This window comes from Ammospiza caudacuta, chromosome 5, assembly GCF_027887145.1.
Source record: "Ammospiza caudacuta isolate bAmmCau1 chromosome 5, bAmmCau1.pri, whole genome shotgun sequence".
NCBI lineage: Eukaryota > Metazoa > Chordata > Aves > Passeriformes > Passerellidae > Ammospiza > Ammospiza caudacuta.
In genome coordinates, this window is record NC_080597.1 from 33634163 (window position 1) to 33646840 (window position 12678).

Below are 12678 nucleotides of genomic sequence, written 5' to 3' on the forward strand. Positions count from 1 at the left end.
AAAAATCACTTGTTCCAAGTCACATAGAGCAAAAAAGGAAAGATTATAATACATGATAAGGACACGGCCTTGTCCCATTTCCACTACACTGTAGGAAACCAAGGCAAAATGTCAAATTTGCCAGCATCCACTAATAAAGTATTAAATCAGCCCAATCCTTAAAATTCATTTACTGAGTTTACACTTTTCACAGGTTTTCTACTAGTATAACCATGCTGGCTGAAAAATACTTTTCCTGCTTCCTATACTTGAACATAGCACGGTATAATATAGTGCCATTATCATTTATAACATATAAAGGTTAAAAACAGGCCTGGTGTTGCACAGCTATGCTTTAAAATGCTTCTGCAGGCAGGCTTTGGTAGGGAGAGCTGGTAATGCCTGGTTCCTCACTGAGGTACAAATTCTGCCCCCTTGGCCCCACCCAGGCTGCCTGGTTCCATCTGCCCCTTCCCTGGCTCATACCCATGGGCATCTCCTCACTCCTGGCCTGATACAATTCCCAGCAAGAACAGAGCTCAAAAGGACTGAGCTAATGCTGTAGTACTGACCAAAGGCTATCCTGCTCCAGCAAGTGTCATGGCAGCATGATTTCCATGCACTGCTCTCACACTGACAATGGATGACATGATAGCATGTGCACTAACACTGCCTACAGCACTCTGGATTTATTGCTTTCTATTCCAGTCTTCTAATTAGGTAGAAGCAGAATCTACAGAGCTGGTTTGGATTGGGGTTTTATTGTGGATGGGGGCAGGAGAAAGGGGGGAGCATCAATGTTCAAATTCCCTGAATTCTCCATTTTGAGTCATCTTACATCTTCCTGTTGTGTGTTTATTGTAGTTGGGCACTGTAATGGTCCCAGGATATCTGACAGCAGTGATTTTGTGGTTTGCTTTAGTCCATTAGTCTCTCATACATCAGACTGCTCTACCCCTTGCTCTGACCCCTGCAGTGCCTTTGAAAGCCTGAAAAAGAGTGATTGTGCTGCTGTTCCATTCGATCTGGTGTGTGCCAAAATAGGTTGCCAGACCGTGGATTTTGTTGACTCTGGAAGTGAAGTGACAGGTAAAGGAGTCCATAAAGTCTACAGAAGCCCAGGGAAGACAGAAGGGGACATACTGGAGACAGATAAAATAAGAATAAATCTCATGCAGAAGCTGCAAACATGAGATCTGGAAATGCATCAGAGGAAAAAAAAAATCACAAGCAGAATAAATGTTTCTGTGGTCAGCTGAACTAACAAAGGCAGTTTTCTCAGAGCATTATTTCTTTCCATCCCAGAATGGACTCTGGCACCATTCGTAGTGATACCCCAACAGAGAGGGAGAGATGGCTGGTGCCACATGGCTCAGCAGTTTGGCCTGTCTCTGTTTAGGTGGGGACATTTCTTTGAGCTGCTGTTGTTTACTCAGCTGACGATTTTTGGACAGTGTGTCCAAGTGTCATTATGTTTGGGCATGTTATTCCACCAGTTTTGTCTGAAAATGAACCTTCACATAAACCTCCTTTCTTTAAAAGAGTAGGCTGAAAATAACTTGTAGAGTGGTGTCACACTTAACATAGAATGAAATAAAACCCAGCAGAGTGAAAGCAAGCTGTGAGTGAGCTAGAAAAAGCAGGATTAACCCAGGGTCTCTACAGTTTGAGATGGTGTTATTGGGACCCAGGCTGTGCTCATCAGGCCCTCAGGGGAGAGGGCACAGAGCAAAGTTAAGCATTTTCCAGGTTATGCTGCTTCCAGACCCAGAATTAGCACCATATATAAGAGAATGTGGATGACTAAGAGGGGAATATCATGATAACCAATGTGCAAAAATAGGAATGCTCTGTAAAAAAAATTGCAAAGTGGGAGCAAGAAGCTGGCCTGACTGCACTGGCAAAGCAAACATTAATGTGAACAGGCCCACAACTGGTTCCACATTCCCCATCTGGCTGCTTTAAGAGGGTCTAAGCTCATGGATGCAGAGGGTGAGACACACCTTGTAGAATGCCCTTACCAGCTCAGAGTTTTTTGTCCTTGTTCTGTTATTGCCAGTCAGCTGTTCCTAGTGTTTAATACACATTATATTAATGGATGCTATTTTCCCCAGTTGCAGGCTGTACTAGACAGCATGATAAGGTGAAAGTATCAGCCAGGCTGTAGGCCAGGAGACCTGTGAGCACCATTTTGAGCTGGAGGTTTTTGTTTTCTCACTATTTGTTTTTCTTAACTAGCCTCCCAGACATAGGCAGGCGGTGGCTGGGGAATTAAGGGAAGGGCTGAATGCAGTCCAAAGCATTCAGCAGGATTTGAAACACTTTTCTGAAAGACAACACAAAGAGTCACCTCCTCTTATTTTTCTTCTAAGGAGACTGCTCCAATTGCACTATTTTCCAAGCAAACACAGTTATGATCTTCAGAAAAAGACTTTTTTATTAGGGCATGTTGTGTTTTCTTTCATGTTTTGTTTTCAAATTGTATGTAAGTGTCAAGAAATGGCATGGAATGGAGGGGGGAGCTGTCTGTCAGCTTTGGTTTAATCCTGGAAGGAGGGTGTGCAAGGACAGCTAGGGAGTAAGTGGCCTGTATCAGCCCCCAGAAGAGTTGAGCAGTGGGATGTTATATTTGTTTCTGTTTGTATTTCTGGGACTGATGCCATTATTTATGTGTTTAGGACACTTTAATACTCTTTTTCCTAGCTGAGGGCCAAAACTCATAGTCCTTGCTCAGCTGTAAAAATTCACTGAAGTCAATGGGAAATTTTTTTTGACTAGAGGTTTAATACTAGGCCTAAATGCTGTAGGTAGACAAGGAAATGTTTCCTGCATGAGAGCAAATATGTCTTATGGACTCTAGAAGGAAAGATGTTCCTTGTCACCCATTGCTGAGGACTAAGGATTCTTGTACTTCCTGAGCCATCTCTAAAATTTTCTTATGACCTAGATGAAATAGTGAGATCAACGTGGCAAAACCAGACAAAAAAATTCACATTTAACTCTGTTCACTGTGGTCTTCTTTCCATGTTCCTTAGTGATTGGGTTTTTTTCTTTTCTTCTTTTTGCTGAACACCAGTTAGATTACAGCCTGTCAGCTGTAATCCAAATGTACTGCCTTGCCTCAGCTGGTGTCCCAACATCTGTGTCCCTGGGAGGACAGGTTTCAAGGGATGTATGAGAGCTTCTGAAAAGAAGCAAATTTCTCCTCTCTGAGTGGTGAAAGTCACCGTGAGAGGCACAGTCTGCTGTGTGTGCACTCAGACTGGGACAGAGCAAATGCTTCTCAGTTTGCATCAATGGATGCATGCTGTGAAATGTGAAAGTAAGTCAGCTTTAGAGCTTACTTTTCAAATTGCTTTTAAACGACAAGATTCATGTGAACAAAACAAGTCAGTGCCTCGGGAAGACTCCTGAAGTTTCTGTGGCAAGGAGCTATTGCATTAGGCAGGAATGCAGAAATTAGAAATACATTAGGACATGCTGCAGTGAGCATCTCCTTGACAGCACATCTCTGTGCCTGTGCCTAGTCTTGGTAAGGGATGAAAGGCTACAGAGACCCTGCTGGTTTTAAATAATTTTTGGGTATTTATGATGGAGTCAAAAATTATTTTTTATAATAAAAGCATCTTTCTTGATTGACTCACTGAGCCTTAACTGCAGATGGAAGCAGTCTTCTTTTTCAGATAACAAACTGAGACATTGTATAGCCTCAGAAATAACTGCAGGTCATATCTCCTGAAAACTCTAATTTAGAGTGCTATGAACCTAAATTATCAGGAAGTTATATTTTGAATTTGAGATTATAATCAATTTAATATAATTTAATACACCGATGTATTAATGTATTCTTATTCACACAGTGAAGGTTCTTTTCTTGTCTGAAGAAAATTTCCAAGACCTCACCCAGAAAGTAATTCAGCGTGAAAAACACTAACAATTTCTTTTCCACAGCCTGCTGATGTAACAGCTTTCCTCTGGGTTCTCTGCTCCATCCCTTCTGCATTCTGGGGAGTAATGGAAGTAATGTTTACAGCTGCAGTGCTGGAGGCAGAACCTGTGTATTTCTTTCACCAAATATTTTCTTTTATGTCCAGGATAGTCTTCTGTTTCACCTTCACACCTCCTCCAGTCTTAAATTAGAAACAGTCATTCATTTTGCTGTAGATGAAAACTAGAATGAAGGAGAAAGGCAAGAAAGCAGAACTGTTCTTGTATTTCACTGTAGCTCTTCCCCCTGGCTTTACTGCTAGGTAATGGGGTGACACCATTAGTGGTGGGAGCAAGGAACTTACTTTTTCAAGGAAAGCACAAAACTTACCCCCAAGGTAGATGTGGCCAGGACAGAGCAGGAGAGACAGGGGCAGCACAGGGCTGGGGCTGGCACTCTGCCCTGCAGTGTGAGCAGAGAGAGAAGTGGGAAGGTGACAGTGTCCTACATCTACCCTGCCTCCTTGAGCTGTGATACCTACTGTTCATTTCTGATGTCAGCATTTCAGGAGTCTAATATATTTAATTTTAAAACTCTGAACAGTTAGTTATATAATGCCACAGAACAGCTTTGTTCTAGTGTTTTGGCTTGGACTGAACAATAGCATATTGCTCTGTGGATTTCATGAAATTCATGTCTGCTGACTAATGTACTGGGAGCCAGTGTTCACAGCATTCCTCTGGGTGTGACTTCCCAGGATAACTGGGTTTTAGGCTCAGATCTCATCACATTTGCTTTAAACTGATATGTTTGTTCCAAGGACAAACCTTGTTTTGCTGAACTTGCTTTGGAATTTCAGAAATTTACTCTAGATTCTTTCAGTTTATGAACTTATTTGTATGCATTCAGAGAGTGAAGGAAGCTGCCATTGAAACTGGAAAGGGTAACTGTATGGTCACAGCAAAGCTTGTTTGTGTTTAGAGGCTTGAAGACTAAGCCTTTTCTTTGTATTTTAGATTTTAGAACTCAAAAAAATTATTAATAAATTTTCCACATTGGCAGGCCTCTAATTATAATAAATATGGCCCTCTCAAAACCTCAGAAAATCACAGTTTCCAAACTGGGAAAAAAAAAAAAGCCCAACAGAAAATAGGATAGACAGAATGAGAGGCTGCTGGAGAAAACATTTTTAGACACTCAAAGTTTTATTACATCAAAAAGTTTTTTGCATGTGACATCTAAGAAAGGAAAATTTTAGATTTATTTGGTTATCATTCTCTGGAGCAAGAGTAAATAATTTAACATAGGAGAGGAGAAATCAATAACCATGTTAAATTACATTGTATTGCACTTCAGCAGGGATCCTGGTTTGGCACTGGCTGCACCAAATCTCCTGATGCTGCTCTGCACAGGTGTTTCTAAGCTTGGTCTAGCAGTGTCTTCCTTGGGAGGAAATGTGGCTCAGTCTCAGCTATGTAGGGGCACTCTGCCAGCCTGGTCACACACGACTGTGGCAGCAGAGATAACCAGTCTGCTTTCTGGGCTTTTTAACTGGGACTGGTCTCACTGAATAATACAGCTGTTTTTTTCTCCTCAGCCCAATTCAAGGCAGGAGTGTCATCTGTACAGAGGAGCATACTGAAAGGCATGAAGATGCTTTCTTAAAGAGTGATACAACTAGAAAATAAAAATATCCAGTTTTATGATGTGTCCCTGTGTGAAACCACTCTGAATGGCTCAAGCCCAACATCTTTGATCCCACAGGTAGATGAGCCCTCGCCACTGAACATATTGAGTAAGTCCCTGGCTGCCAGCATATTGCAGGAGCTTGGACAGAAATTGCAGCTCCTTGCTGGGTATGAGACTGGCAACATGCTAACCTGTTTGCTGGAGAGAGCTCAGTGAGGGCATTGATTACCATAATTAGCCCCAGAAGTCACTGATGTACAAAAGTGTGGAACCAGGTGAAGCCAAGTCTCAGAGGAGGTTGGAAGTGGTGCTCCTGAATCCAAATGTAGAGTGTGAAATCACTGCCATCAGAAGAGAACAATGCAAGAAAAGCTTTGCTTTACCAGCCTGCACTGCAAAGGAAAGAAGCAGACCTGAGACAGCACCAAACATGTCTCTTGGAAGTAAAGGTAAGGTGATGCTGTGCAAATGTGCTGTGTTGTAATGTTTGGCTTCCAAAGGGTAGAAAGCACTTTCTGTTAAGTCTACACTCTCAGTTGGCTGCTTAATCCAACATGCTCCACTTTACAGCTTGTTATACTGCAGTTCTCTGCATAGCAGTGTTTTAGGACATGATGAAATAACTTTGCAGCTGAAGCAAGAGGTACAAACACTTAGAACAAAGCCAGTGAAACTGGGCAATGTTTCAAAGCGTTTATCAAAGCATTTTTAGTCTCCTCTTTCAAGGTGAGTGATAGAGTCATAACATATTGCGCCAGCAAAAATATTTGCATCCAGAGCATTTCATTCAGCAAGTGTAAGTAATCCTCACGGGTTGGGGTCAAGTGCTACTATAGTCTTCCTCTTAAAAAAAAACAAAACAAAGCAAAAAAAAACCCAAAAGCACCTTTGAGTTTGTGTTTTTGAAAGCAGACTCAACCTTTAATATATGATCTAAGCACTGCAATCTGTTTTCTTCCTGTCTAGCTCCTGCTGTGCAAATTGATACCAGTCAGGCACCCATCACAATCAGCTTCTCACTCTCATCCAACATCTGGGAAGAAAGAGGTAAGGGTTATATGGCTCTTAGCAGAGGTGGTTAGAATTATGCAATACCTGAATAGCTATTCTGAATGTCTGATTTAAGTGAAGTATGGATTAGCATAAGGGAGAAATTGTCAACCAATAATTCTCCTTGATTTTTGGATATAATTTTTTAAAAAATATCCAGTCTTTCTCTGATTATCTCTGATCATCTGCCAACAAGGTTTTCTACATAGCCACTGCAGATCCACTACTCTTTGCTAGTAGAATACAGGGTGTCTAACTGCTTTCAGGTATTATATTAAGCCTTTTCCTACTGGAAATCATCTGATCACATATATTTGACATAATCCCACTTTTGCTCTGAGTGAGAGAACTAATGGACTAACTAAAAAGTTCTTCACAAGGCATTATATCTTAGTTTAGTTCTGCCTAAAACATGGACAGATGATCTGAGGGAAGAACTGCTTACTCTGCACTGATCTCTTGATTTCTTTAAGGACATTGCCATGTGAAAAAAAAAGAAAAAGCGTTTGTTCATTTTCTTCCTAATGCTGGCCATGAAGTTGGTCAGGTGCCACTGGAGCTGCAGAACTGAAATTCCTTGGCTGGTGAAGGTTAAAAGTGCTGCAGAGACATCCAGCATCCTAGCATGGAGGATCACTCCATAACCAAATAAACGGGCACTGAATGAAGCGATGCCATCTCTTCTGTTGTTTGCTGAAAATGGGGCGTCCACTTTTTTCTGGCTGTAACAAATCATTTCTGAAATGCTCTGGTGTAGAGTTGCATGCTCTTGGTGTCTCTGAGCTATTAAGTTTGCAAGAGTATTGATTCCACCCTTAGCTCCTGTGCTCACAGACAGCCTCTTACTCTTCTGTGTCAGCAGTCTCAGGATTGTGCACACTTCTCTTCAGCACTCTGCCAGTGCATCTGCAAGTGCTCTGTACAGTCTGGCAGCTGTTGGTGTTTTCCTAATCCCAGATGAACACCTGTGTTGAGACAACCAGCTTCTACTAAACTGTCCATACCCTTTCCTGTCTCTTGGGAGCTCCCATTTGCTTGGTCTGTCATTACAGGTTTATTGTATTGATTTGATGAAGGGAATGACCAGCAGGAAGTCATGGATTTCTGTTTTCAACTCTTACCCACTAAGTTCTTGTTTCTGAATAATTTACTAAATAAAATATACCTGCCATAGTGCAGCTGCAGCCACAGTTGTCTTACAGGACAAGCTCTAGACTTCTTCATGCTGCTTGTATTTAAGCCTTCTATCATAGTACAAGATAGCCTTAACACCCTGGAGGATCCCTGCACAGAACTGGACAAGTGTTTAAATTATGTGGTAGCTTCCAAATACATCATCCACTCTCTGATTACCAGCTAGACTGCTTAAATAGTATAAAGGAATGGGGAGGTATCAGGATAGTTAAGATTTACACTGGTTAATCAATTCTTCAAGGAAGAAACATTGAAATTTATAAAGCAGGCTCAGTTGAAATGAAAAAAAATCTTTGCTGATAAGTAATTGTTAGTATTAATTACTTACAAGTTATTAAAGTTAACCTGTATAATTTTGTATCTGTAGCACAGTTTCTGAATTTCTACTGTTGTATCTTGCTATTTAACTGACAGTTCCTGTACACTAGCAAAATTATAAGTGTATTCAGATTTAATCTTACATGGACAATCATCATTCATAATAATAGGTTTAGTAGTAAGAGGCTGTATAAAATCAGCAGTTTTCCATGTGTGAAGTGTATATGCTACAATGTATTGTATAATATAGTACACTGGCATTTTATTCCTCATTAAATGGGTTATTGTCACTGCTTGACTCCTTGGGGAACTGAGTAGCCCAAAGTCCCAAAGATTAGATGCTGCAGCAAAACATGGAGTTTGCATTTTTTGGCTGGCCTCTGTATGTCACCTTCCAATTGCTATGTAATGTGTTTGCAAAGCCAAGAAAAAGAAGAGCAACAAAAAAGCTTATTGTCTGGGGCTTTCCCAGGACACATCATATTTTCTGATTATTTAAACAAGTGCTGTTGTCTTCCCACCTATGAGACATACCATGTCTTAGAATTATCTGTTTTAGAGAGCTCTCTGTAATGTATCTGTAATTTACCCTCATGGATTCTGGATCCTGGCCTGCAATTGTTATAAGAAGAGCACAGAGCTCATCCAAACACTGAGAATACCTGAGACTGTCTGTGGTGCAAGTGCTCTGGGGTCTTCCATATTACCACCTTCCCCAAAGCTCTGCAGTCAGCTGCTTTGGTCATCTAGTTGAAGGTAACTTTTATGGCACAAAGAGATCATGAGGTCTCCCTACAAGCATAGGACCTGAGCATGTTTGCAAGGATTTGCAGACCCTGTTGACCTATCAGGTTGGAAGTAAAATTCTGTTTCTGATAGTGCTATATGCTGATGCTGTCCTGTGTTAGTGCCATAAGAGTTGGCTTAGTGTTCTTAAATATTTATGCTTAGCCTGGTCAGCAAAAAGTTTATACTGAGCAATATTTTATGGCAAAATTGGAACAGCAAGAAAGATTGGCTGAAAAAATAACATTACTTTGATTTTTATCAGCTGATGTTTTACCTAATTAGCTTACCTCAAAATTGACCAGCTTCTGTGCTCATTTTTTCCTTTGGTGGTTTTGTTTCCCTAATACTACTGTGATGACCTGCACATTTTTATAACTGCTTCAGGACTAACAGATAAAAGTACTGGAGGCATGTGCCCATATATACATGTAGAACATAGAACATAGTGCACATAGAGTGTCTGATTGAAAAAGATGTCAGCCAAAAGCAGGACTAAATACATGCCTCCTTGGTTTGGGTTAGTTTAGCCAGCCTCAAACTCTCTGCTTCTTTCTCAAGATCAGTCATGGTACTAAAATAGATTTAAATTTGGCTGTTAGATAAAGAAATTTTAAAATATTTAAATAATTGTTCTTTCTCAGAAGGATAAAGTAAGCAGTAGCAATGAAGAGCTGCACAACAAGTATATGGAATACAAGGTAGTGAAGGTGAAGTAAAAAAATCAGATAGACTTTCAAAGTTGACTGCTCCTCACATCAAAGAATCTCTGCTTTGTGCATGTGTAGGTCGATGTAGTCATTTCTGGTGCCAGGTTAACCCCAGGCAACTTGCATGATCTTGGACATCTTACTAAATCCCTTTCTGTCTGAGACTACTGTATTGAATAATATTTACCATCAATGTTTACAAAGCTCCTCAGGATTCTCATGTGAAACATAATTTAAAAGATTGCAAAATCATATAATTCCCTGTAGAGGGGTCTTAAGGAAACATAACAGAAATCTGCCACTTAAGGCTGATTCTGCTTGGGGTGGGAATTGAGAAATCAGCAAGGTGTGCTTAGTCAATTGGGTGGATTTTGTACTGAGGGCTGTGTTCATCTTCCATTTCTCCCAAACTGCTTGTTCAAGGAAGGACATGACTGGGTTAGTCGCTTCACTTATCTGTATGCACCTGGACCCAATACTCAGCATACTGAGCTGATAGAGAGTGCTGGTCCCTGTGTTCTCTGCAGAGGCATGTAACAGAAGCTATAAAACTAGAGAATAATAACTCCTTGACTCTCATTTTAGCTGTCCTCTGAGCATCTTGCTGTTTGCCAAAGCTCTGCAAACTCCCATGGAGGGTTTCTATACCATCATATTTAGCCCTTATTCAGGTCTCATTATAGTTGGAACTAGCATCTCTTTTGAACATGGCAGCATCTGCCTTCCTAGCAGGCAGGGAGGTGTGCTATGAGCCCTTCATTGAAGCTGCAAATTAGTGCAGAGAGCATGAAGCTGTACAAGGACATGAACAATGTGAACAATAATGGACATGAGAGAGGTGATATGTTGTGCAACCTAACTTTTTTTCTGCAGCCTGGAGTCATATCTTAGTTGGGTGTCTAACAATGGGCTGGGTTTATTTTGGTTGATTGTTTTTCATCTACCCTCTTCACTCAAACATAAAACTGGGCACAGTCTTTGATGGCCAGAATTTTGCTCAAACAGATGAATAGTCTTTGGAGAGTTTGGCATTGGAGAATATTGACTTGGGAAGAGGAAAAACACCATTTCTATCTTGTGTGCAAGTCAGATGGAGGTGAAGGACCATGGAGAAGAAACATGGAGGTGAAGGACCTTGTCCCCTCTACAAGTCTCTTCTAGGAGTCAAATGCAGCCCCAAAGCACAGTGTTATCTAAATTGCTAAGCTAGATAGAAATCACTTTGAAAATTGAACTTCCCCTTTGTTGTGAGGATAGGATGCACTTTGGCTTACTAGAAAATTTAAATATGCAAAGGAGACCAGCAGGCTGTTGGGAGCCAGGAATACGTGACATGAGCTGCAGGTGGATATTTCATAGGGGCAAATTTCAGGCACACTTTTGTCTCCTTCACCACTTCTTAGTGCCTCACAATGCAGTGAGGCACAATGCATCATGTAGGTCATAAAAAGAGCTGATGAAATGCTATTTGTTCTATGCATTCTTCAATCATAATTATAATTTTTCATATTAAAAATAATCAGCATAACTTAAAGGAGAAAGCAGGGCTACTGACCTAATCCCAAAAAGTTTACCTACAACAAGGAACTGACATATTTGTGGGTGACCACCACCAAATACCTGCAGTTGTCTGGCTCCTCTGGTTAAATGCATCTGTATGTCTCTTCCAGCCCCATTTTCTAGGCTGTTTTTAATAAGGATAGAAATTCAAGCTATAATTGTCTTTTTGAGATCTTAGTAGATGCCTGTTTTAAGAAAAGCCATTTAAATGTGTTGCTCATAATTTTATATCTTCATTTTTGTTCTATTTATTTCACTGGGTTTCATTCATCCTTCTAGGTTTGTGTTAAGCCATCTTGTTAAAACAATTGCAAAGATTTGTTTGGATGCTTATCCTTCTATACAGCTTTCTTCATTTTAAGGGTGGGTCTCCTATAAACAGGTCTGTTGTTAAACTGCAGGATGAACACTGGTATTTTCTATATCCTCTGTGTCAATTTCAAATGCAGCTGTAAAAACAGATCCCTTCTTGTGGGAAAGCACACAGGTGATTTCCTCTGAAGATTCAGGCCCACCAGACCTTGTAAATTGAACATCAGCATTTTTCTTCTAGATAATGTTATCAGCATCCATATTATTCTTAATAAATATTAAATATAGAGACATAAAAATGTCCCTGAAATGGCCAAGTGAGAGCTCACACATGCATGACATCTATATGCTATTTGACCTTATTTTTTCTTCCTTTAAATGTTACAATAGATTTTGAAGTATTTTGGAACTCCTAGGAATTTACTAGTAATTGGAAATGGCATTAATATCACAGCATTTAACAACAGTTCCTTTTTAAATTTAAATTACTAAACCAAGAATTTAAGCCAACTCTAGTCTGTATCACAGGGATAAAAATTGATACCTTCCTCACAGGCCTGTACCAGGAGTAAAGTCAGATGAAGGAGCAGATATGCAACGTGGCTCTTTAATTAAGGACTCGTAGATCAAAGAGAGCTTCTTGGATTTCGTGGCTTCACTGAGATACACCAGGAAAAACAGGTTTTGTATTTCTGCTTGTTTGCAGCAGCCTACCAGTGATGCTTAATCAGGAGGGAGGTCTGGTGACTAATACAAATGAATGGTCAGACAATGGAAATAGCCTTGGGGTGGCAGGTGTGCCCAGCCAGGTATAGCACGAGTAATATTTATTGCTTTACTTTTCTTGTTATTCTTAAATATTTTTTCTTTTTTTTTGTTTTCAATTTCACATCTTCTGTTCTCTCTAAGGTGTCTTGATTGCAGGGAACATAATGCTTGTATTTCTTGAGCACATCATAGAATCAGAGAATTGTTTGGGTTGGAAGGAACTTTGCAGATCATCGAGTTCCAGCCCTCCTGCCATGGGCAGGGACACCTTGCACTAGACCAGGCTGCTCAGGGCCCCATCCAGCCCAGTCTTGGACACTTCCAGGAACAGGACATCCACAACTTCCCTTGTCAGCCTGTTCTTTACAAAGAACATCTCTCCCA